We start from the raw sequence: 24,828 nt of genomic DNA on the forward strand, positions 1-24,828 counted from the left end.
CAACATCTCAGCATGATGCGGAGAATGGAAGTGCTTGTCACACGAAAACGTAAGTAAATCGAAAGTAGGCGCGAAAAACTAAATTACACTCTAGAATATAGGTTAACTCTCAGCAAAAAACTTTCTCATCAACATGGTTTGGTTGCAGATGACAAGCTACCTGTAATAATTAACGCAAGAGTGGTCCAGTAAATTCATGCTCACCAAATGTAAAGGTATTTACAAAAAGAAACGATCTGTTGTTTGAACTAAAAATGCACTTAATTTTATAATCATGTAACAAAAATGTTCACATTGCAGAATAAATAAAAACGAAAACCCACAGATGATGGCACAGTGGTGCCGAAACATGTTTGGGTACTGAGAAAAACGGTGTTTTGCGTAACAGGCGGACCTCAAATCCCAAAAATGTTAACTGCAAACACGGCCAATACAAGGAGCTGCAAACCAAAGATAGATATGACTTTTTCATTCTACTTTCAATCAATTGGGACTTTTTAAAAGAGCTTAGTAATTGGTACTACATTATAAATCTATGTTTAAATAAATTAAAAATTACTTTTCTGTTTAAATTTATTGAAGCTCTTCTCCTTTTCCTGTTGGTTTACACCCACCACCGATAATTCTATTTTGGTAATGCTGAGGTGACATGAGGACAAATCATATAAGATACATTTTTTTAATTGTTTAGTGATTTACTCACTTGCTTTTAAACCATATACTGTAACTTATTGGAAGTATTTTCTTAGCAAGAAAAATGTGTCATCATTAATTAATTTTCTTTGAATTTTTTTAGTTAATATAGTTTCATAATATGAATCATCCTTGCAAATACTGTATGTCACACTTTGGAACACTCCACTTGTCACCCAGTATTATCCTGGTCTTGAATGTATCAATCAGCTTCTTTGCCAAGGCCATGACTTCCTAAAATCATGGACTGAAGTGTGATCCATTCTGTGTGAGATTTTGCCAGCCACACCTAGAATAGCTTTTCATCACCTGGTCTGTGGCTCCTACTCCTGTGACTGTCCCCGCTGCACGATTTGCCCTATGCACCCTCCTACCACCACCTATTCCCACCATGTAACTGGCAAAAATATACTATCACAGGGCGAGCCTCCTGTGAAACAACACATGTCATATACCAGATGTTGTTTAAACACTCTTCAGCCTTATACAGTGGCATGACTACTACCCAGTTATCAGTCAGGATGAATAGACACAGGCAGAGGGTGTATACAGGCAACAAACAATATCCTGTTGCAGAGTGTGCTGTACAACATGACAGTCGTGATCTCTGCGCCTGTTGCACCACACAGGTACCAGTTTCTCAGAACTCCACAGGTGGGAACTAGCAGTACATGTCCTTGGTTGTCGCGACCCACCTGGCCTTAATTTACATTAATTCCTTCCATCTCAGCATTTCTTTCCTGTAACTTGTCCTTTCTTCACTCCATTTTAGTTTTCTACATCTTCGATTTTCTGGCTTGTTTATTTTTTGCTGTCCTGCCTGCCACCTCTGTTACATACAATGCACTTAGCTTTTCACTTTTGTTAAGGCATGCATGATGTTTTCGTAGTAACCTCTGTCTTGTGTATTACCCTGTCTTCCATCTTTAAGCTCCCAGATTTTCAAATCTTGCCCGTTACAGTCCCCAACAATCAGTCTTTCTTTCTCATCACGTCCTGTAAGTCTACCCTGACCCGAGGTTCTGGGTGACTTTTCTGAACTATACCCGTTTCCCTACATCTCTGCAGTCCTTTCCCTTCACCCCTCTTCCTTCCTCTTCAACTCTTCTGCCAGAAAATGGAGCCACTGGCCCCGAAAGCTTGTAAAAGTTAAATCCTGTGTGTGTGTGTGTGAGGCAATAACAGAGTTCAGTCAACTAATAACCGACTCATAGAGGGATGATCAACAAAAATATAATAAGTTGTCTGGGTAAGAATTTTAACAAGGAAAGCCTGGAAACCTAGATGGAGATGTATCGGGCTTAATGCTTTCATCAGACAAATATGAGGTCACAAGCATTAAGAAATGAGTAATGACTAAATCATGAAAGGATTCCCAGCAAAAAAGTCATCTTGGTAACAATTTTAACAATTACAGTCTGGAAACCTAGGCAGAGATGTACAGTGCTTGAAACTTTAGCGATATCAGTATGAGGTGACGAGCATTAAGAAACCAATAATTTCAAGCTGGCTGGTTGCAAATTGTGGGTAAAAATGTGACATGATCACGTACCAGCTATAAGCAAACAACCACAACACAGTATAAAGATGCCACCAGTTGACGAGCAGGACGGAGTTGATTCAAGAGTTCCTGACAGCAGATGAGTCTTGGGTGACCATCAACTGACAGCAGAGAATTATGCAAGGGAAATACGTGTATTCAATTAAGCTTGTCCCCTAAGAAAGACTTGCATTCTTGCCTGTACGTATCTGTGGGTAGTTTGTCTATCATGGCTTACTTCTAGCTATGACTATTGTCATTTACAGTGTGATGTATACAGGACCTGAGGGTTCAATTTGAGCAATAAGAAACTGGCTCCCTTTCATGATTCTAGTCTAAGTGATAGGGCAGGCAGGCTATTTGTTCTGGTAATTTGAGTGTCTAGTAAGCCTCATCTATGTTCTCCACTCATTAAAATTGTGACCCAGTGACTGTGCTCTTCAGCATGTTCACGTAAGCTCAGGAAGAAGCAATAAAATCAGACCAAGGTACCAAACCAGAAGCTCATTTCTTCATTTGTACCTCCCTAGCCTTATACCCGAGTTTGTATGCTGTCTCCAACCATAGAGACCTGATAAACTTCAGCTAAACCCTGAACCCTGTTGTCAACTTATTCCTTTGCATGAAGCCTGTAGTGTGCCAAAGCATTGGTGGATCTGAAAAATCCCACACCACTTGCTGTCTAACTGAGGGATTCATGTATGTATGTTGCAACCTCCATCAGGGTACAACACAACAATAATGCTTTAACAATGGCAAATTGATTGAATGTGTCTGCTCAGAACTGAATATGCTGGTCTGCATTGACGGTTTTCATTTGGTTGCTCCCACATACTGGTTTCACTCAAAAGACTGAATGTTTAGTCCAATCAATTCGTAAAGCTACAACCGACTGATTAAATTGTTTTCATTTGTTTGCTCACATAGAGTAGTTTTGCTCAAAATAATGAATGAATAATTCTGCTGACACGTGAAACTACAACCAAATTAGATGACTGTTTTCCAGTAACCAACTGAATCAATTGTTTTTTTCATTTGGTTGTTCCTGTCACTAGGTCTTCCAATGCTGCAGTAGTCCAATGTGGTCTGACTACACAAATAAATAAAGTTTATAAAATTTCACTTTTGTTTATAAACTACTCTTTATAGCACAGTCACACCAGTATGTAGTCACACATACTACAAGCATTACTCTGAGACAGCAAGAGTCTCAATTAGTTTTTTGACATTTAGCTGGATGGAATGGTTTGTCCTCTTCTATCTTGTCAGCAAGTGATGCATTTTTACTAATGTGACATGCTGTCTCATACAATCGGTGCTTTAATTACTATCAAGAAATTTGTAACTCCATGAATCATGATTTACCAGTCTGTGCGAGTTGACTGAAGCGTCCAATCCCACCCGTCGGCTTTGACCTGTGACATAAGGCTGTTGTTGTGTATGACGTCACGATGGCGCGGAATTTAGTTAGTGAGAGTGGCGTGTTTGTAGGTGTCGTTTTGATGCGATCGGTGGTGCTCTCTGGTGGTGTGTTAGGTGATGTTTTTGGTTTAGTTTGCGAGTGTGGCATCGTGTGAATTTTGGTAAATTGCTTTTTTATGTCTTTGGTAGGTATGGATATGACTGACAGGGTCAACAGTTTTTGGTTGTCAGCTACGATGGGGGACAGTGCGTTGTCTCTAATAAAATTTCTTCAACTATTCGGATTTTTGGATGAAGTCGTGAAGTGTTCGGTATGCTGTGAAGAAATGAGGCTTACTTAAAGTTCCGGCGTCTCGGACTAGGAACGGCTGTATGTGGAGATGTTGTAAGGATAACAGGTCAAGGGAAGTGTTCGATCCCAATGTGTGGCTGGGAATGTTGGTTTTGGTATCGGGAGATGTTTTTGAGCTAGATAGGTCAAGGGAAGTGTTAGGTCCTATTTTATGAGATCGGGACCTGCTGTTGAGCAATATAGGTCAAGGGAAGTGTCCGATTCCAGATAATATTGTGTTTAGTGGTATTTGGGGAGTTTTGTGATGTTGGTTTTTTTCCTCGTTTTGCGTGGTTTTGTATGGGGGTGGGTGTCTAAATTTGTTTATATTTAGTTTGTCCCCACCCAGAAACCCCATATTTCCCGCGCCTGTCCCGTTAGTGTCAGACTTTTTGTGGAATGTGTGTATGTTTGCTTTTCGATGTATTTTCGTCCTCATAATGTGTACGTAACTACTTTATATGCGCCATATTGGAATCGTGGTTTATGGTCGTTTCCGCCATATTTGTGACGTCATGGGTCAAAGCAGACGGGCAGGATCAGATGCTTCCATATTTCCGTCTGCGCTTCTTCCTTCAGACCTCCTCTAATGTCTACTGAATTGCTTACTTTCTGTTGAACATCCCAGCTGCGTACTTGAGGTTTCCTACATTTTTAAAATGTTTAGCAGATGCATACTGTGTTTTAGACTCTTTGTTGATGTGATTACTGCCATCTGAATTTTTACAGAATTCTTTCTTATATTTTCGTCTTCATACTTTGTTTCTTCCCCAGACATTATCCTTCTTTATGGTCATCAATGGGATGTTAAAACCTAATCTTCACTTCTTTTTTCTTATTTATATCATCTCCTTGTTTTGCGTTAGCCTTCTTCTCCTTGAGTGACAGGGAACAATTACTACTATTTCGATCTCCCATTCATTCTTTTGCATTTTATTCTATTCTGCCTGTAAGCAACCAGTCTTAGTACTTGCACTTTTTCCCTTCATATTAATTTCATGTGTCATCTGTTTGTGCCTGTTTCTTCTGTGCTTGTATTACGACAAACTGTTCTAGCTCAGTGACCATATTGTCTTGACATGCAGCGTCAAGTAAATACAGTATATTCCTACATAAATATAGAAGAGAACGTAGCTTACTTGTTTTAACTGTCCAAGTAATTAACAGTGTAAAGTAGAGATAGTGGTTTTAATTGGATAGTTGTTTTATATTGTAAGGCAGAAGATGAAAGAGGTAAAACTTACCCATCAAAGTGCACATGAAAAGGAATTATAAGGTACAGTCTTCCACATTGAATTCAACAATACAGAGTATTCTGGATTGAGTAGTAAAATATGTACATATAGTAACAAAATATGTATCCATTGAAAGAACTCTATCTTCTCCAATAAAATGTTGAGCAAAATAAAACTGTGCAAATTCCTCCACTATCACATGAATGATATAAAACAGTGTGTTCCCATCTAGAAATAAACAGTCAACTATGAAAGAGCTTAAAATTGTAGAAAGGTACTTCAAAGAGACCAGGGCATAAATTGTGCAATTGCAGAATTGAGGTTTTACCATATGCTGAACACAGTTATATAAATACAAGTTGAATGGCTTTAGAGGTTTCCCAGAAATCTCTTAAGAGTTCTGCAAATTCCTCCCCCAACTGCAACAGGTTCCTAAGCACAAAGTAAAGGGGAGAATGATACCTAGACTACATTAATAAGATTGTTCCAGTGTTACCGTTGAACACGAACAGGATCGAGATCCATATGGAAGGAGCGAGGATACAAATGCAGGTAAAATCTCCTTGCATTTGTCTAAAAGAGATGTATTGCAACACTCCTGTGGAGAGTGTTTACACCATCCACAAAAAAGGATTAACTTACTTACAAGAGAGCTGTTAAAGGGTTAATAGCTTTACTTTTCTTGTTCTTCTTCTTTTCCCTTTTCACATTTGTTCTACAGGGTCAGTATTTATAAGTGTTTGAGCAATGTTAGTGGTAAGTGTTGGCCAGATGCCCTTCCAAATGCCCCCCCCCCCCCCCCCAACCAAGATAGAATTGGTGTACCCCACCTACCACCTGCATCTAGATTTATGTTCAAGTGTAAGAATGTTTGCTAAAAGTTTGCATAGCATGTAGCTGAGGCAGAATGTGCATACCAGACCAGCATTTACCTCGTTGGATGTGGGAAACAGTCTAAAAACCACATCCTGTCTGGCCTACTCAGCAGCCCTCATCATTAATCCACAAGTCAGATTAAATCTGGATCAAGCTCACCACCTCACATCCCAGAAGGGCTGCTTTAATATGCTCAGCTACCTGGTTAGGTAATACCTTTATTAATAAAGTGATGAACATCATGTCTTACTTGTTCTCCTCATCACAGATTTGCAAACAATTTCACTCATTATACATGTTTATGGGAAGGTAACAGTATGCTCACTGTAGCTTCCTATAAGTTGTTCTGTGGATTGGCCCTATGAAAGTATGTGTCCTCTTCCCTTTTTGTCATCAGCAGGTCATATCAGACTTATGTTTATTTTCATACAACAGGTTGATTATAATTAAAGTTCCAGGTTCAAAATGCCATAAAAAAAGAATAGCTACTCAGAACGATGTCAAATTTGAATGGAATATTATCAAAGAAATGGGAAATTGTTGTGACTCACTGATCTTTCAAAGTGCCACCGCGCAGTTACGCGCGTCCTCTACATGTGGTGCTGTCTGCCAGCCATGCAGCAGCAGTGCCACCTAAGCGGCCAACCAGCCAGCGACCGCCTGATTTGGACTCAGTTATGATTTGACTGTTAAAGTTTACACACATCTTACTCTGTTTACTTGATCTGTGACTTTCATGTATTGCGTCTTCCTTGAAATATATTTGTTCAACTTGAAGTTATTACAGAAATGTGATGGAAACAATAAAAATTTGTGAAAATTTTCCCACTATATGGTGCTGAAAATGTCATAACGTAAATGGATTCAGCTACAAATTACAAAATAATTGCAATATGATAGCTATGGTGTGAGTTCCACATTGAACCAACTGTACTGTGCAGTGTGGCATTTGACAGTAAAACAGTGAAAGTGGTCAAAAGACATCTGTCATATTTTTTCCTTCATTGTCGTATCTGATTTATTTACTTCATTAACAAAATCAAATGAATTTTCCTAATTTTTTTCTCCTCTTTGCAGTCATGTATTAGGATTTGCAGAATACTTATATTTTTTTCAAAATTTCATTCAATATACCTAGAATGGCGGAAGGGGTCAATTCGAACCCACTGTAATTTCCTTTTTTAATGTATGTAGATAATCCAACAATGGAGTGGCAACAGTCAGCAGTTATGCAGCGCATTTGCTTCTCAGTGTTGCAATTTGGCACATGGAAATTCCAGTCAACCATAGTTTATATCTTTTTTGTCCACAAAGCACGTTTTCGAACATGTGTCATCAGCGTAGACTTTCTGATGAAAAAGTGTTACATCTCTTATTTATTTATTTCTTACTTCATTGATCCAAGTGTGACAAACTCATGAGGGTATAGAGTGTGTCAGTAAACAATATATACATAGGTAGTATTAAAGCAGTCAATAATACTAAAGTAATATTCCATGTTTGCATTACACATATGTGGTTATAATGACAGATTACAGCAAACATTAGACACAGTAAGTGGAAAACAAAGAAAATTATGAAGTTGAATTGGAAATTGACTTCACTGATGAAGATGATAATTATGTACATGACACAAGTTTAGATGAAGACACACATAAATTTTCTCAGCATGTTATAGTCTTAGGTGGAGATTTCAATTTACCAGATATAGACTGGGACACTCAGATGTTTAGGACGGGTGGTAGGGACAGAGCATCGAGTGACATTATACTGGGTGCACTATCCGAAAATTACCTCGAGCAATTAAACAGAGAACCGACTCGTGGAGATAACATCTTGGACCTACTGATAACAAACAGACCCGAACTTTTCGACTCTGTATGTACAGAACAGGGAATCAGTGATCATAAGGCCGTTGCAGCATCCCTGAATATGGAAGTTAATAGGAATATGAAAAAAGGGAGGAAGGTTTATCTGTTTAGCAAGAGTAATAGAAGGCAGATTTCAGACTACCTAACAGATCAAAACGAAAATTTCTGTTCCGACACTGACAGTGTTGAGTGTTTATGGAAAAAGTTCAAGGCAATCGTAAAATGCGTTTTAGACAGGTACGTGCCGAGTAAAACTGTGAGGGACGGGAAAAACCCACCGTGGTACAACAACAAAGTTAGGAAACTACTGCGAAAGCAAAGAGAGCTCCACTCCAAGTTTAAACGCAGCCAAAACCTCTCAGACAAACAGAAGCTAAACTTTGTCAAAGTTAGCGTAAGGAGGGCTATGTGTGAAGCGTTCAGTGAATTCGAAAGTAAAATTCTATGTACCGACTTGACAGAAAATCCTAGGAAGTTCTGGTCTTACGTTAAATCAGTAAGTGGCTCGAAACAGCATATCCAGACACTACGGGATGATGATGGCATTGAAATAGAGGATGACACGCGTAAAGCTGAAATACTAAACACCTTTTTCCAAAGCTGTTTCACAGAGGAAGACCGCACTGCAGTTCCTTCTCTAAATACTCGCACAAACGAAAAAATTGCTGACATCGAAATAAGTGTCCAAGGAATAGAAAAGCAACTGGAATCACTCAATAGAGGAAAGTCCACTGGACCTGATGGGATACCAATTCGATTCTACACAGAGTACGCGAAAGAACTTGCCCCCCTTCTAACAGCCGTGTACCGCAAGTCTCTAGAGGAACGGAGGGTTCCAAATGATTGGAAAAGAGCACAGATAGTCCCAGTCTTCAAGAAGGGTCGTCAAGCAGATGCGCAAAACTATAGACCTATATGTCTTACGTCGATCTGTTGTAGAATTTTGGAACATGTTTTTTGCTCGAGTATCATGTCGTTTTTGGAAACCCAGAATCTACTATGTAGGAATCAACATGGATTCCGGAAACAGCGATCGTGTGAGACCCAACTCGCTTTATTTGTTCATGAGACCCAGAAAATATTAGATACAGGCTCCCAGGTAGATGCTATTTTTCTTGACTTCCGGAAGGCGTTCGATACAGTCCTGCACTGTCGCCTGATAAACAAAGTAAGAGCCTACAGAATATCAAACCAGCTGTGTGGCTGGATTGAAGAGTTTTTAGCAAACAGAACACAGCATGTTGTTATCAATGGAGAGACGTCTACAGACGTTAAAGTAACCTCTGGCGTGCCACAGGGGAGTGTTATGGGACCATTGCTTTTCACAATATATATAAATGACCTAGTAGATAGTGTCGGAAGTTCCATGCGGCTTTTCGCGGATGATGCTGTAGTATACAGAGAAGTTGCAGCATTAGAAAATTGTAGCGAAATGCAGGAAGATCCGCAGCGGATAGGCACTTGGTGCAGGGAGTGGCAACTGACCCTTAACATAGACAAATGTAATGTATTGCGAATACATAGAAAGAAGGATCCTTTATTGTATGATTATATGATAGCGGAACAAACACTGGTAGCAGTTACTTCTGTAAAATATCTGGGAGTATGCGTGCGGAACGATTTGAAGTGGAATGATCATATAAAATTAATTGTTGGTAAAGCGGGTGGCACGTTGAGATTCATTGGGAGAGTCCTTAGAAAATGTAGTCCATCAACAAAGGATGTGGCTTACAAAACACTCGTTCGACCTATACTTGAGTATTGCTCATCAGTGTGGGATCCGTACCAGATCGGTTTGTTGGAGGAGATAGAGAAGATCCAAAGAAGAGCGGCGCGTTTCGTCACAGGGTTATTTGGTAACCGTGATAGTGTTACGGAGATGTTTAACAAACTCAAGTGGCAGACTCTGCAAGAGAGGCGCTCTGCATCGCGGTGTAGCTAGCTGTCCAGGTTTCGAGATGGTGCGTTTCTGGATGAGGTATCGAATATATTGCTTCCCCCTACTTATACCTCCCGAGGAGATCACGAATGTAAAATTAGAGAGATTAGAGCGCGCACGGAGGCTTTCAGACAGTCGTTCTTCCCGCGAACCATACGCGACTGGAACAGGAAAGGGAGGTAATGACAGTGGCACGTAAAGTGCCCTCCGCCACACACCGTTGGGTGGCTTGCGGAGTATAAATGTAGATGTAGATGTAGATGTAGCAGAAGAGGATTCATATGCTGATCTATGTCAATCATCACTTCTTTTATTACAGCAGGCACAGCTGTACATGTCTGCAAAGATAACTGCTAGCAATGGAACCATGTGAGGCGTCGTGTTATAACTTCAAGTTGAACAAATATATTTCAAGGACGACGCAATACATGAAAGTCACAGATCAAGTAAACAGAGTAAGACGTGTGTCACTTTAACAGTCAAATCATAAACTGAGTCCGAGTCTAGTGGCCGCTGGCTGGCTGGCCGCTTAGGTGGCACTGCTGCTGCATGGCTGACAGACGGCACCGTGTGTAGAGGAGGTGCGTAACTGCACAGTGGCACTTTGAAAGATCGGCGAGTCACAACACTTTCCCCCCCTTTGAAGTTTTTGCACAGGTCTTGATGGAGGTGGCCTGTAGATTGCTAACGTACATAGGTGTTGTTTGACTGGCCGTAAATTCTTGAGGAGGAGGCTTCCCGTACGGACGGAAGTGTCCCCAATGATAACGGGTCGAGATGACAGGAGACGTGGGGGTCGAATCTGCTGGGGCCCCGTGCACCAATCTGCCCATTGCAGCAAGTCCGGTTGTTATAACAGGAGACGTGGGTGATGTGTCCGCGTCCGTGGAAGAAGGAGGCGAGTAGCGTTGCTCCGACAGATGATGGTCATCTGGTTCCTGCATGGGCATGTCTCCTGTTGGCGTCAGTTCTTATGCTGGCACCGATATGATGGTGAGAGGACTGCGTTGTGAGCAATGAGAGATTCCAGGATCCCGAGCGTCAGGTAGAGCCAATGGTGGTGTAGTGGCATCCGGAACAGGCGTTGTCGGCACACGAGGCTGAAGCTGGTCCGAATGACGCACTGCAACACCCGTGTCCGTCTGGATTTCATACAGGCGTCGGCCACGATGTCGTAAGATGCGGCCAGGACTCCATTTTTGCCGCCTGCCATATCCCCATACCCATACAAGGTAGCTTGCGGTGAACCGGTCAAGCAAAGGCCCCCGCAGACGTGAAGTGGAAGACCGCAGAATATGAAGTAGCGTGCATGGCTGTCGGCCGTGTAAGAGCGCAGCCGGGCTGTGGTCGCCCATGGGGGTGAAACGGTAAGAAGCCAGAAATTGGAGAAGGGCATCATCAGCAGCAGAAGAAGTCAGGAGTTTCCTCATCTGAGCTTTAAATGTGCGAACAGTCATTCAGCCTCACTGTTTGACTGTGGATGGAACGGAGGGGCCGTGACATGCATGACGCCATGACGGGCACAAAAATCCGAAAAATCGGAAGAGGCAAATTGTGGACCATTATCAGTGACAAGAGTAGAGGGAAGGCCTTCCAAAGAGAAAATGCGAGCTACGGCATTGGTGGTTGCTGCGGTGGTAGGCGACGTGCAACGGACAATGAAAGGAAAGTTAGAGTAGGTGTACCTAAAAAGGTCCCGCGAAGTCAGCATGAATACGCTCCCAGGGCTTCTCAGGCGAAGGCCACAGTGACAAAGATGACTTCAGGGTGGCGGCCTGTGACTCACAAGGGCCGCAGGCAGCAACCATGTGTGCAATTTCAGAGTCGATGCTGGGCCAGTACACATGACGGCGCGCCAGAAATTTTCTGTGAGAGAGACCCCAGTGCCCTTGGTGAAGGAGGCGCAAGACCGAAGCACGCAAAGACGCAGGTACCACAACACACGGAGAAGCATTTTCGGTGGAAAGGAGGATAACACCATCCCTAGCCGTGAGGCAGTAACGCAAAGTGTAGTAGTTCCGCAAGATCAGAAGTCTTAGCGGATGGACGATCTGGCCACCACTTCTGAATACAGCGTAAAACCCGGCAGAGGGTAAGGTCAGAACCCGTAGCAGCCACCAGCCGGTCCCCAGTGATGGGGAATCCATCCACAACCCGCTGCTTGGCAACATCCAGGTGGAAACACAAAAGTTCATCCCTATCAAATGCCAGATCAGGACCCATGAGAAGGCGAGACAGTGCATCAGCATTCGCATGTTGAGCCGTCAACTGGAAATGAATCTCATAATTACAACGAGACAAGTAAAGAGCCTAACGCTGGAGGCGGTGTGCAGCCTTGTCAGGAAGTGATGTTGATGGATGAAACAAGGAAACAAGTGGTTTGTGATCCGTAACAAGATGAAATTTGGATCCATAGAGAAAAACACCAAACTTATGAAGAGCATAAATAATGGCCAAAGCTTCTTTTTCAATATGAGAATACTTTTGTTGGGCATCCGTGAGCATTTTGGAGGCATAAGCAATGGGTTGTTCAGAACCGTCAGAAAAACAGTGCGCAAGGACTGCACCAACCCCGTATTGAGAGGCGTTCGTGGCAAGAACAAGACGTTGGCCAGGTCGATAAGCAGCCAGGCACGAGGCCTGTTTCAGCATAGTCTTCAATTTCTGGAAAGCCACATCGCATGGCGAGGACCAGTGAAAAGGCATGTTTTTATGCAACAGGCAATGCAACGGCTGAGCCACCGAAGCAGCAGACGGTGAAAACCTGTGATAGTATGCTGTTTTCCCTAAGAAGGCCTGCAGTTCCTTAACAGATGTAGGGCGAGGAAAAGCATCAATCGCAGCGACAGTTTGCTGAAGCGGATGAATACCATCCCGAGAGAGTTGAAACCCCAAGTACGTGATAGATGCCTGAAAAAATTTTGATTTCTGAAGATTACACTTAAGACCGGCTGTCTCTAAGACATGAAAAAGTGTGCGGAGATTTTGAAGATGTTCGTCAGTGGTGGAGCCAGTGACAACAATGTCGTCCTGGTAATTTATACACCCAAGGACAGTGAACAATAATTGTTCCAAGAATCGCTGAAAGAAAGCAGGGGCGCTGGCAACCCCGAATGGCAATCGTTGGTATTGATAGAGGCCGAAAGGCGTGTTAAGGACCAGAAACTGCCGGGAAGCAGCGTCGAGAGGAAGTTGATGATAAGCTTCTGACAGGTCAAGTTTAGAAAAATACTGGCCTCCAGCAAGTTTAGTGAACAATTCTTCAGGTCGAGGCATAGGGTAAGTGTCGATAAGGCATTGAGCATTTACAGTGGCTTTGAAATTGCCACAGAGACGAAAGTACCAGTTACTGTGAAACTACATTACTTTTTACCAACAGTAGGAAGCGCAGTTTTTTGCTTCATTCAGAAATTGTTCCCTAAGGCCACTCTGAGTAAACTTTCCTATGATCAAGTTGTAGATTCTCTAAGTATTATGACCAACAAGTGAATGTAGTGGCAGCTAGGTACCATTCTTTCATTACAAGAAAAGGTCAGAAAAAACTTATCGTCAGTGTGTAACAGATTTGATGGGTATGACAAAGAAATGCAAATTCAAATGTGCTTGTGGTGCTTAATATTCTGATGTTATGTTATGTGATGCGATCGTGTACAATGTAACTGATGTCAGACTTAGAGAACAGATTTTGAAACACTCATATCCATCATTTCAACACATGCAAATACAAGATGAGTATGATTCAGGTACCGTGTTTGCTGATAAATTTGAGCAGCCAGGTTGAGTCGTCCCTTGCTCGTGACTGGCTCTTTAGGCAGAAACAGTTCATGTGCACCATGCCATGTAAACAGCTCTCTAAACAGGTTAATAGATCCCCTGTGGGTCTGGGGGTGAGAATAGGCCCGAGGTATTTCTACCTGTCATAAGAAGTGACTAAAAGGAGTCTCTCACTTTTCGGCCCTATGAGTTGAGGTCCCTTTCTATAGTTTGACCAGCCACTTTCAAAATTCTACAAAGTGCATGCCATATGGGGAATGATGCCTTATGTGGTGCATGAGTTATCCATAGTGCCCTTGAATTCGATCTCCTGAATCTCTTGTCATGGCTTTGCATCTCCACCAGCGATTCAACTATTTGGGTGTGGACACTGTCCGGAGTATGTCATCTTCTTCCATTGTCTCCTGTCCTCTTTCACCCTGTAACAATATTGGATTTCTCTGCACCCAATATCCAGCATGGTAGCCAGTCCATTGTGGTGAGGCTGTCATTTACCCATTTGGTGGTAGCCTTCTAACAACAGAGGGATCACACTGCTGATGCCTGAGCTGTAAACTCCCTATGTATGCTGAGGAGTAGATGCCTGCCTTCCTGGGGCATCAGGACTCCCGGCAATGGCCATCATGCCAGTTAGCCTTTGCTGTGGCTGGGTGGTGCCTGTGGGGAGAGCCCCTGATCAGAGTGGGTGGCATCAGGGTGGATGACCCCCAGTGAAGTGGACTAAGTCATTTCTTGCTGGTGACCATATGGCCCCAGCAGTCTCTGAGAAGGGCAGGATCGAGTACAGTGCCAACAGGTATCACCCTAAATCGTTTCCCTCCCTCACTATATCATGGGAAGAACGTAGGGCTACAGAACGGACAGAGCCATATTCGTCTCGGTTTTTAGTCTGGAGCAGAACTGATGGGGTCTCCTTTCTACCTATGAAGCCTCAATTTTTCATTGAACACCTTGAGGATAAGTTTTGAGAAGTGATAGCACTGTCCAAGGTTCAAAACAGTTCAGTTGTGAATCAGACAGCATCCCCACCCCAATCCCGAGTATTACTCGCCTGTGACATGCTGGGTGATATTCCTGTTTCCATCACTTCCCATAAAAGCCTCAACATGGTCCACGGGATCATTTTCCATTGCGATCTCCTCTTGCAGTCTGACAATGAGTCCACATCAATTTAGAGTGGTGGGGTGTTCATTTCACCTGGCGCATTTACAGGGGATCCAAAGACAACAGGGTTGCTACCGGTGCCTTCATCTTGGCCTTTGAGGGTGATTCATTGCATGAAAAGGTCAAGTTGATGGTTTACTGCTGTGATGTTAAGCCATATGCCCCTCCGCCTGTGCAGTGCTTTAAGTGCTGGAAGTTCAGGCACATGTCTTCCCGCTGCACTTCCAGTGCCACATGTCGAGACTGCGGATGTCCACTGCACCCACGTACTCCATGTGCGCCTCCTCCCACTTTCATCAACTGTGGAGAGCACCACTCTCCCTGCTCACCAGACTGACCAGTACTCCAAAAGGACTGGAAAATTATGGAGTACGAGACCCTGGACCGGTTGACTTACACAGAGGTTTAACGTAAATTTGAAAGATTACACCCCATTCAGCTGATGTCAACATATGCTGCAGCTACATCACCATTGCTATCCCAAGTGCCAGTGGTTCCTCACTCTGTGCCACGAACAGTGGGCCCTCTAAGCCACCAGAATACATCTGCCCCCTTTGTGGTAGGAGGCAAATCTTCCTCCATTGCTCCCAAAGCACCTACTTCGGGATCAAGGCCCCCCTGAACGCAGGGGTTATCGGTCTCTTCCCCCCTGCCAGAGAAGCAACAGCCTCCTTTGGCTCCTCTTGTGTTGTGCAGAAGGGGTCCCATGGGGCCCTCTCTCCCAAGGTCTCCAATTGTGCCACGACGGACACTCGCCAGTGGCTCAAGGAGCCAAAAGCTGCTGAATGAAGAGCTTCATGGTCTTCCTCCGTGCCTAAAGCTGCTTTGGAGACAGCTTTCCAGCAAACTCCTAAAGGGAAGCGAGACAGCAAGCAAACTAAGAAGAAGTTTGCTAAGAAACAGGACTCTCTGGTGGCCGCAGCACCACCACTCCCTATCAATTCTGCATCTGAGGATGCAGTGGAGATCTTAGCATCCCCTGTGGACCTGGATCTCACTGACACCTCATCCACCATCACAATGGCTATAAATACACAATTGGTGGCAGTAGGTGACCCTGAGACATAACCTGCCTCCTTGCGCTCTTCATGCCTTCCCAGCCTGACTATAAAATCATCTTTCATTGGAATTGCAGCGGTTTCTTCCACCACCTGGCTGAGCTACAGCAACTCTTAAGCTTTACGTCTGCTTTCTGCAATGCCTCCCAGGAAATCTGGTCCCCAGCATTACAAGAACCATAGCGACTATAACAGAGTGTCAGGTGGAGTTCGTGTCTATGTCCTGAACTCAATATGCAGTGAACCTGTGCCACTTCAAATCCTTCCTGAAGCTGTGGCTGCCAGGATAAGGATGACACAGGGAATGACTGTCTGAGACGTATACCTTCCTCCATATGGTGCAGTACCCCTGAATGCATTGGCTGCACTGATTCATCAAGTCCCTAAGCCTTTCCTACTTTTGGGAGATTTTAACGCTCATAACCCCTTGTGGGGTGGTACCGTGCTTGCTGGTCAAGGCAGAGATGTCGAAAATTTACTGTCACAACTCGACCTCTGCCTTTTAAATACAGGTGCCCCCACACATTTCAGTGTGGCACATGGCACATATTCGGCCATTGATCTCTCGGTTTGCAGTCCTGGCCTTCTCCCATCTATCCACTGGAGAGCACATGACGAGCTGTGTTGTAGTGACCACTTCCCCATCTTCCTGTCACTGCTCCAGCGTCAGGCCCACAGATGACTGCACAGATGGCCTTTAAACAAGACAGACTGGGATGCGTTCACCTGTGCTGTCACCGCTGAATCTCCCCCACATGGTAACATCAATGTGGTGGTTGAGCAGATAACTACAATGATCATTTCTGCGGCGGAAAACATGATCCCTCATTCTTCAGGGTGCCCCCGGCAAAAGACAGTCCATTGGTGGTCACCGGAAGTCGCTGAGGCAATTGAGGAGCATCAGAGAGCTCTACAGAGGCATAAGCGACACCATTCCCTGGAGCACATCATAGACTTTAAACAGCTTTGGTCCCACATTTGCCAGCTTATCAAAAGACAGAAACAGGAGTGTCACCTTCCCAAGTCTGGGAAAAGATCAAACGAATTTTTGGGTACCAGACCCAAACAGGTGTTCCCAGTGTCAACATAAATGGCGTGTTATCTTCCAACATAAACGCGATTGCTGAGCACTTTGCTGAGCGCTGTGCTCGTGCCTCTGCGTTGGAGAATTACACCCTCCCCCCTCCCCAGCCTTTTGCACTCTCAAACTATGGATGGAAGGGAAAGTCCTCTTGTTCACTACACGCCACAGTGAACCCAATAATGCCCCATTTACAGAGTGGGAGCTCCTCAGTGCCCTTGGACATTCCCCTGACACAGTTCCTGGGCCAGATCAGATCCACAGTCAGATGATTAAACATCTCTCATCTGACTACAAGCGACATCTTGTGATCTTTAACTGGATCTGGTGCGATGGCATCTTTCCCTTGCACTGACGGGAGAGCACCATAATAATACCAGTCCCCGAACCCGGCCAAAACCTGCTTGATTTGGACTGCTATCAGCCCATCAGCCTCACCAATGTTCTTTGTAAGCTGTTGGAATGTATGGTGTGTCGATGGTTGGTTTGGGTCCTGGAGTCACGTGGCCTACTGGCTTCATGCCAGGGCTGTTTCCGCCTGGGTCGCTGTACCACTGATAATCTTGTGTCCCTCGAGTCCGCCATCGAACGCCAGTACCTTGTTACCGTCATTTTTGATTTACGAAAAGCATATGACACCACCTGGCGACATCATATCCTTGCCACATTATGCGAGTGGTGTCTCCGGTGCCCGCTTCCGTTTTTTATCCAGAATTTCCTGTCGCTTCGTACTTTCCGTGTCCAAGTTGGCGCCTCCCATAGTCCCCCCCCCCCCCCCCCCCCCCCATATCCTGGAGAATGGGGTCCTGCAGGTCTCTGTATTGAGTATATCTCTATTTTTAGTGGCCATTAACAGTCTAGCAGCAGCTGTAGGGCCATCCGTCTCACCCTCTCTGTATGCAGACGACTTGTGCATTTCGTACTGCTCCATCCGGTACTGGTGTTGCTGAGAGGTGCCTACAGGGACCCATCTACAAGGCACAGCCATGGACTCTAGCCCATGGCTTCCAGTTTTCAGCCACAAAGTCATGTTTTATGCACTTCTGTCGGCGTTGTACCTTTCATCCGGAACCAGAACTCTACCTTACTGATGATTCCCTCACTGTAGTGGAGACATATCAATTTTTAGGACTGGTTTTCGATTCCTAATTAACTTGGATTCCTCTCCTTCGCCAGCTTAAGCGGAAGTGCTGGCAGCACCTCCGCTGCCTGAGGAACACCAACTGGGGTGCAGACCACTGTATGCTGCTGCAGCTCTGAGAGCCCTTGTTCAATTCTGCCGTGACTATGGGAGTCTGGTTTATGATTTGGCGGCGCCATCAGCATTGTGTATACTCGAGCCAGTGCACCACTGTGGCGTTCGACTAGTGGTGGGAGCTTTTAGGACGAGTCTGGTGACCAGCGTCCTGGCAGAGGCTGGTGTCCCTCTATTGCAGGTCAGGCATGCCCAACTGCTCGCCAGTTACGTTGCACACGTTTGTAGTTCTCCTGCTCAACCAAATTACCATCTCCTTTTCCCACAAATGGTGGTTCATCTCCCACATCGGCAGCCCAGGTTAGGGCTTACAATTGCAGTTCGCGTCCAATCCCTTCTGTCTGAACTGGAGTCCTTGCCTTTACCACCTATACCCAAGAACCATTCACATACATCTCCATGGTTTACACCCAGGCCGCAGCTTTGCCTGGACCTTTCGCACAGCCCGTAGGACTCAGTTCACCCCGCAGATCTCCACTGTCACTTCCTCTCGATTCTTGACATGTACCGAGGCAATGAAGGGGTTTACACCGATGGCTTGATGGCTGATGGTCACGTCGGCTTTGCATATGTCCATGGAGGACATATTCAACAGCATTCCTGCCCAATGGCTGCAGTGTTTTCACTACAGAGCTGATGGCTATATCTCGTGTTCCTGAGCACATCCGTTCAGGCCCTGGGGAGTCATTTCTTCTGTGTACTGACCCCTTGAGCAGCCTACAAGCTATCGACCAGTGCTAACCTCATCATCCTCTGGCAGCAACCATGCAGGAGTCCATCTATGCCCTGGAACAGTCCGGTCGTTCAGTGGTGTTTGTGTGGACCCCAGGACATGTCGGAATCGCAGGCAATGAACTTGCTGACAGGCTGGCCAAACAGGCTACACGGAAACCACTTATGGAGATTGGCATTCCAATTACTGACCTGCGTTTGTTTTTGTGCCACCAGGTTTTCCGGCTTTGGGAGACGGAATGGCATAGTCTTAGTAACCACATCAAACTGTGTGTCATTAAGGAGACTACGAATGTGTGGCAGTCCTCCATGCGGGCCTATCACAGGGACTCTGTGGTTCTATGCTGGCTCCACATGGGCCATGCTTGGGCACAACTACCTCCTGCACCGTGAAGGCCTGCCTCAGTGTCAGTGCGGCACCCGGTCGACAGTGGCCCATATTCTGGTGCACTGTTCCACTTTGACTGCCCTGTGACGAAATCTTCGGTTACCGGACTCGTTGCCACTTATTTTATCTGACAATGACTTATCGGGTGATTTAATTATACTTTTTATACCTGAGGGTGGGTTTTATCATTTGATCTAAGTTTTAGCGCATGTCCTTTGTCCCTCTGTGTCCTCCACCCTAGTGCTCTTAGGGTGGAGGTTTTAATGTGCTGCAGAGTGGCTGGCATCTCGTAATCTGCTTTGTCGTTTTAATATCTTCTACCTATTTATTGTGTTTCTGTGGTTTTCTTGTCCCCTTTTGTCCATTTAAGTGTTTGTCGCCCTTTGTTCATCCTTGTGGTTTTTCCTTTCTCTTCGTTTTGTGTTGTCAGTCTCGCTTGTTTTATTCTCATTCTTGTGGCATTGTTTTATTTGGAACAAGGGCTCAATGACCTAGCAGTTTCGTCCTTCCCCTCTCTTTTAAACTAACCAACCAACCTGGCAAATAGAATTAAGTCATACCTTTGGTGCTATTCGTGGCACAAATGCCAAGACTGCCCACCCAGACAAGCACAGTGTTGCACTTGGAGCAAGAAAGGTCATGTACAATCCGTATGTTTGCAACGGAACAAACAAAAGAATTCTGCCCACTCACGTAATCAATGCAGTGTATTCAAAGCCTGCTGCAGTCATTAGCAAAACTAGCAAGCAAACACTTTCTTCAGTGCTATGCCAGTCCAACAAACTTTTTGTTCAATTGCATATAAGTGGGAAGCTTGTGAAATTTCAGTTGGACATGAGTGCCTCTGTTACATTGCTGAATCGTGACACATATGAACTGTTAGGCTCCCCACACCTTTCTAAAAGTAGCACACACCTCACAGCTTATAATAGACAAGTCATCCCTGTTCTCAGAAAATGTACTTTGCCTGCCATGTATCACTTGTGTACGCAAACTATGACTTTCATGTGCTACAATCATGCGATTGTGAGAACATATTTGGCCTTGATTTATTTTATTTTTTTGGTGTTAACATTCAGGAAACACTGTTGTCAATGACTGCATTCAGTGCCAAAGACAGTGTAGGTAGCTTGCTGAAAAAATTCCCTGAAGTTTTTCTGAAGCTTTATTCAAGGCTAACAATTTTGTTATTTTATTGCACATATTACTATGAAAGACAATGCTCAGCCGAAATTTTGCTGGGCAGAACTGTTCCCATTGCATTATGGGACAAAGTGTCCACTGAACTTAAAGAATTGCAAGATAGTGGAGCTATTGCGCCCATACAAGCTAGTCAATGAGCAAGTCCACTGGTTTTGCTCCCCAAACCTTCAGCTCACATTCGCCTCTGTGTTGACTTTAAATCTACAGTCATCCTACAAACCGTGATTGATAATTATCCATTGCCACCCCAGAGGATCTCACGAATGGATTAGGCACTGGTCATTACTTTTCAAAAATTGATTTGCGCAATGCCTATCTTCAAATACTAGTAGACGAAGCATCTCAAAACATGTGTCGTGAACATTCATTTGGGCTTTTTTAAATATTTGCATTTGCCTTTTGGCAGTGCTTCTGCACCCACCATTTTCCAACAGTATTTGGAACAGCTGACTGCTCAAGTACCAAACTGCTCAAACTATTTGGATGATACTGTTGTAGCAGGTCATACACCTGAAGAACACACTGAAAATTTGTGTAGTTTGTTTCGTGTGTTATCTGATGCAGGACTAGAGTGTACACTGGACAAGTGTGACAGTTTTAAACCTGAGTTGCAGTATATTGGTCATGTCATAAACAGTCAAGGTGTACATCCTCTTTAGTCACATTTGTTAGCCATACAGGACCTGCCAGTTCCTCACAACGTCACAGAATTGCAGTCAGTCTTAGGGAAAATGAACTATTATGTTCAGTTCATATCAAATGCTACACAAATCGCAGCTCCATTGCATCAATTTCATCGTAAGAACATCCCCTTTGTTTGGATAGATGAGCGCCAAGAAACTTTTAAAAAATATAAAAATGTATTTCTCAGTGATACACTTTTATCTTGACCTACCTGTTGTGTTGCAAGTTGACGCTTCCGCTTATGGAAATGGTGCAGTGCTATGGAAATGGTGCAGTGCTTTTGCACAGATTTGGTGATAAAGACAGGCATATTGCTTTTGCATCAAAAGTGCTGTCCAGATCTCAGTGTAACTATTCACAAATAGAGAAAGATTGGCTATTGTGTATGGTGTCACCAAATTCCACCACTATTTGTATGGCAGAAAATTCTACTTAGTAAATGGATCACAAGCCACTGCAGTCCTCGTTTTATCCAATGAAGCTGGTTCCTGCACAAACTGTCCAAAAATTGTAAAGATGGCCTTTGTTGTTGTCTCAATAACAATATGAGAGAGTGTATCTTCCAACAGCTCGACATGGTAATGCAAATGCACTTTCACGTCTTCTGATTGACCCTGATACAGACTTTGATGCTTCTGCTGCATCTTGTTGTCACATCAATGCTCACAATTCTGAATTGCTTCAGTCATTTCCTCTGAATTATAGGAAAATTTCTCAGGCCATGGAAGCTCATTCAAATTTGAACATTTTGCTAAAATATATTCGCACATCTTGGCCTGACTCATTGCAGTAGTGCGCTGATACTTTGCATGTCGGCATAGCCTCGCTATACAGAAAGGAGTGATTCTTGTTCAAAATGACAGTGGACAGTCACATGTGCTGATCCCCAAAGCTTTGCAAAAAGAAGTATTGCAGTTACTTCACCAAGGACACTGGGGGATTGTTTGTATGAAACAGTTAGTATGTCGACACTGCACTTGGCTGGGTATGGACACCCAAATAGAACAGATTATGTCACAGTGCCATGCATGTGTTGAAAATCAGTTTGCTCAGCCACAAATGTTTTCTGCTTGGCCTAAGTCACAATCATCATGGCAATGTGTGCACATAGACTTTGCGGGATCTTTTTGGAACACTCGTTGGTTGATTGGGTTGACTTTTATAGCAAGTTTCCTTTTGCTGTGCCAGTGAACTCAACGACGTCACATAGCACTTTTTAGGTGTTGTCCTCAATTGTTTCCTTTGAAGATTTGCCTAAACTCATAGTGTTGGACAATGGTTCTCAGTTCACATCAAATGAATTTGAATCATTCTGTGAATACAGAATGAATGGCATACAGCACCTAACTAGTGCACCATTCCATCCACAGTCGAACTGTGAAGTGGAACATTTTATCAGAATCAAAAGAAGGCTGGAAGTATCGCTTTGAACTGCATGATTTTGTGTTTTATGGGGTTTTTAGCAGCAGCAGATGGTGGGTGCAAGGCGAGATCCTTTGTCGAATTGGCCTATGCATGTATCTCATTTCAGGCCCAGACGGATTGCAGCACTGACATCACAATAAAATTCGCCACTGCCATGTGCATAGTTATCCTTCTGTATCTCTTCCCCCAGATTCACAGATCCCGAGGACAGTGTGGCCACAGCAGTTGCCAGAAGGTGTCATCACAACACCACAGGACAACCTCATCCAGATGGAGCCTTTGCCACCTCTGCCTGCTCTCGTCCTACCAATGGAGCTGGACCCACAAATGCCGCAGTAGCCAACGCCTTCTACATTGTGGTATGGGCCTCAGGAGGTGGACATGTACCCTTCTGGATGTCTTCCGGGGGACATTGCCACCAGTGCACAGGCCAGATAGTGGGGTATGACTGGAAGTCTCACGTCCCCTGCAGCCACAGCTTCCAGTCCACTAGTGTGTCCACCCTGCTGCCTCCCCCACTGTTTTCGTGCTCCATATACAGTGACAGTCCATCACCTTGGTGGGGAGCAATGTAACGGCATAAAGTCAAGCACCAGCATGCTATTTGGGAATGATAGAAAAGAGGTGGCTGTGAGAAGACGTCAGCCAGTCGCACGCTGACTGACCCCTCTCCAGGATGACTACAAGACAATAGCAGGCCCTATGTGAAGAGGACATAAGTGCCGTGACTGACTGGTGATGCTCCAGTTGAATAGCCACTTCACGACCAGCAGCTGGATAGAAGTGTCAGTGCTCATTACTTTGCTTGTACACTCTATGTAACACAGACATGGGAACTGTTATACTGAAGAAATTGCTTATTTTGTATGTCACTCTTTGCTTGTGACACATCTGTGTAATTGTCAGATTTAAGTATTGTCTTTTAATTTTTTGTAATAAAACTCATTAATATGATTTGTTTGAATTGTTTTTCTAGTGAACTGAGTAGGATTCCTGGACTTCACATATTTGATGACAAACTTAGAGACATAATGAAATTTGCCAGTGATGGTACAGGTAACAGGACCTCCACAACCCATCTCCTCAGAAAAATACAGTCCTATGTAAACAATGCTATCAACCTGCACCATACTGTTCACTTTGCAGAATAAAGAGATGCCGGCTGATGTGGGAGCAGATTTTCCACTGACCATATTCTGCAGTTCTGTGTACTGACACGTCCTTAGAAGCGGAAATGGGCTTCATCTGTCCACAGAATGTTCCATAGTCATTCATTGTCCACTTCCATGCAAGTAAGAAATTCTAGAACAAACATTTGTCTTACTGCCAGGTCAGTATGAAACAACTCCTGAACATGAGTAATTTTGTATAGCAATGCAGGAAGTATCGAAGAATTTCATGCACCATGCTCAAAGGCATGTCCAGAGTTTGGGCAATTCCCTGTGCACTGCATATTTTCACACCACTTCTCGACCCCTCCTGCAATGTTGTGGCCACACCTTCTACTGATGTTGGATCAATTGTTTTCCTCCCTGTTGCAAACTGCAGTTCAAGCAAACCTATCTTTATGAATTTGGCAATCATATTCTCCACATCCTTGGCAGACATTGGACCTGCACCTTTTTTTCATACCCTTGAGTGCCTGAAGTTTCTGCAGAACTACTGGTGTACGGTCAGTCACAAAAGAGCTTTACCAGCAGCAAACGACCCTGCATTGAGAGTCATGCAGAGCATCTCAGATACGAACTGGGGAACAGCTGTATACCTCCCATCTTTTATTTTGCATATTCTGCTGCTTACTGTGACACACAGTGGTAAAATTTTCGTTCAGATTTTTTTTCCATAACATTTCATCCTCCTTTAATAATATTCCGTTCAAATTTGACGTCTTTCCAAGCACTGGTCCTTTTTTTTTCTACAACTTTTTGTACTTGGAAGTTTAATTATAATCACTCTGTATAACAGATGCCATATTACATTGACAATTTTTCTAATTTTTTCAGCATAATATAAAAGTATAAAAATGTAAATACATTTCTAAAAATACAAAAACATGTTCAAATATAATATACAGAGGATGGTCAGAAACAGTCTGAAAAGCTTGCAGGGTGTCCCAGGATAGGTTGTGCTGAGAAATAATTATTAAGGAAAAAATTC

At 43.9% G+C, this 24,828-nt stretch overlaps 1 long non-coding RNA gene across 2 annotated transcripts; it reads left to right on the top strand.

The window, feature by feature from the left end:
* LOC124555700 lies at positions 1 to 23,625 on the top strand. 2 transcript variants are annotated; one of them, XR_006968580.1, is made up of 2 exons: positions 1 to 49; positions 22,862 to 23,625. It is a non-coding gene; the product is annotated as an uncharacterized LOC124555700 (long non-coding RNA). The 2 variants fall into 2 exon arrangements; XR_006968581.1 differs by lacking the exon at positions 1 to 49 and adding an exon at positions 160 to 215.
* Positions 23,626 to 24,828: the final 1,203 nt, after the last annotated feature.

Source organism: Schistocerca americana, chromosome X (genome assembly GCF_021461395.2).
Source record: "Schistocerca americana isolate TAMUIC-IGC-003095 chromosome X, iqSchAmer2.1, whole genome shotgun sequence".
Classification (NCBI taxonomy): domain Eukaryota; kingdom Metazoa; phylum Arthropoda; class Insecta; order Orthoptera; family Acrididae; genus Schistocerca; species Schistocerca americana.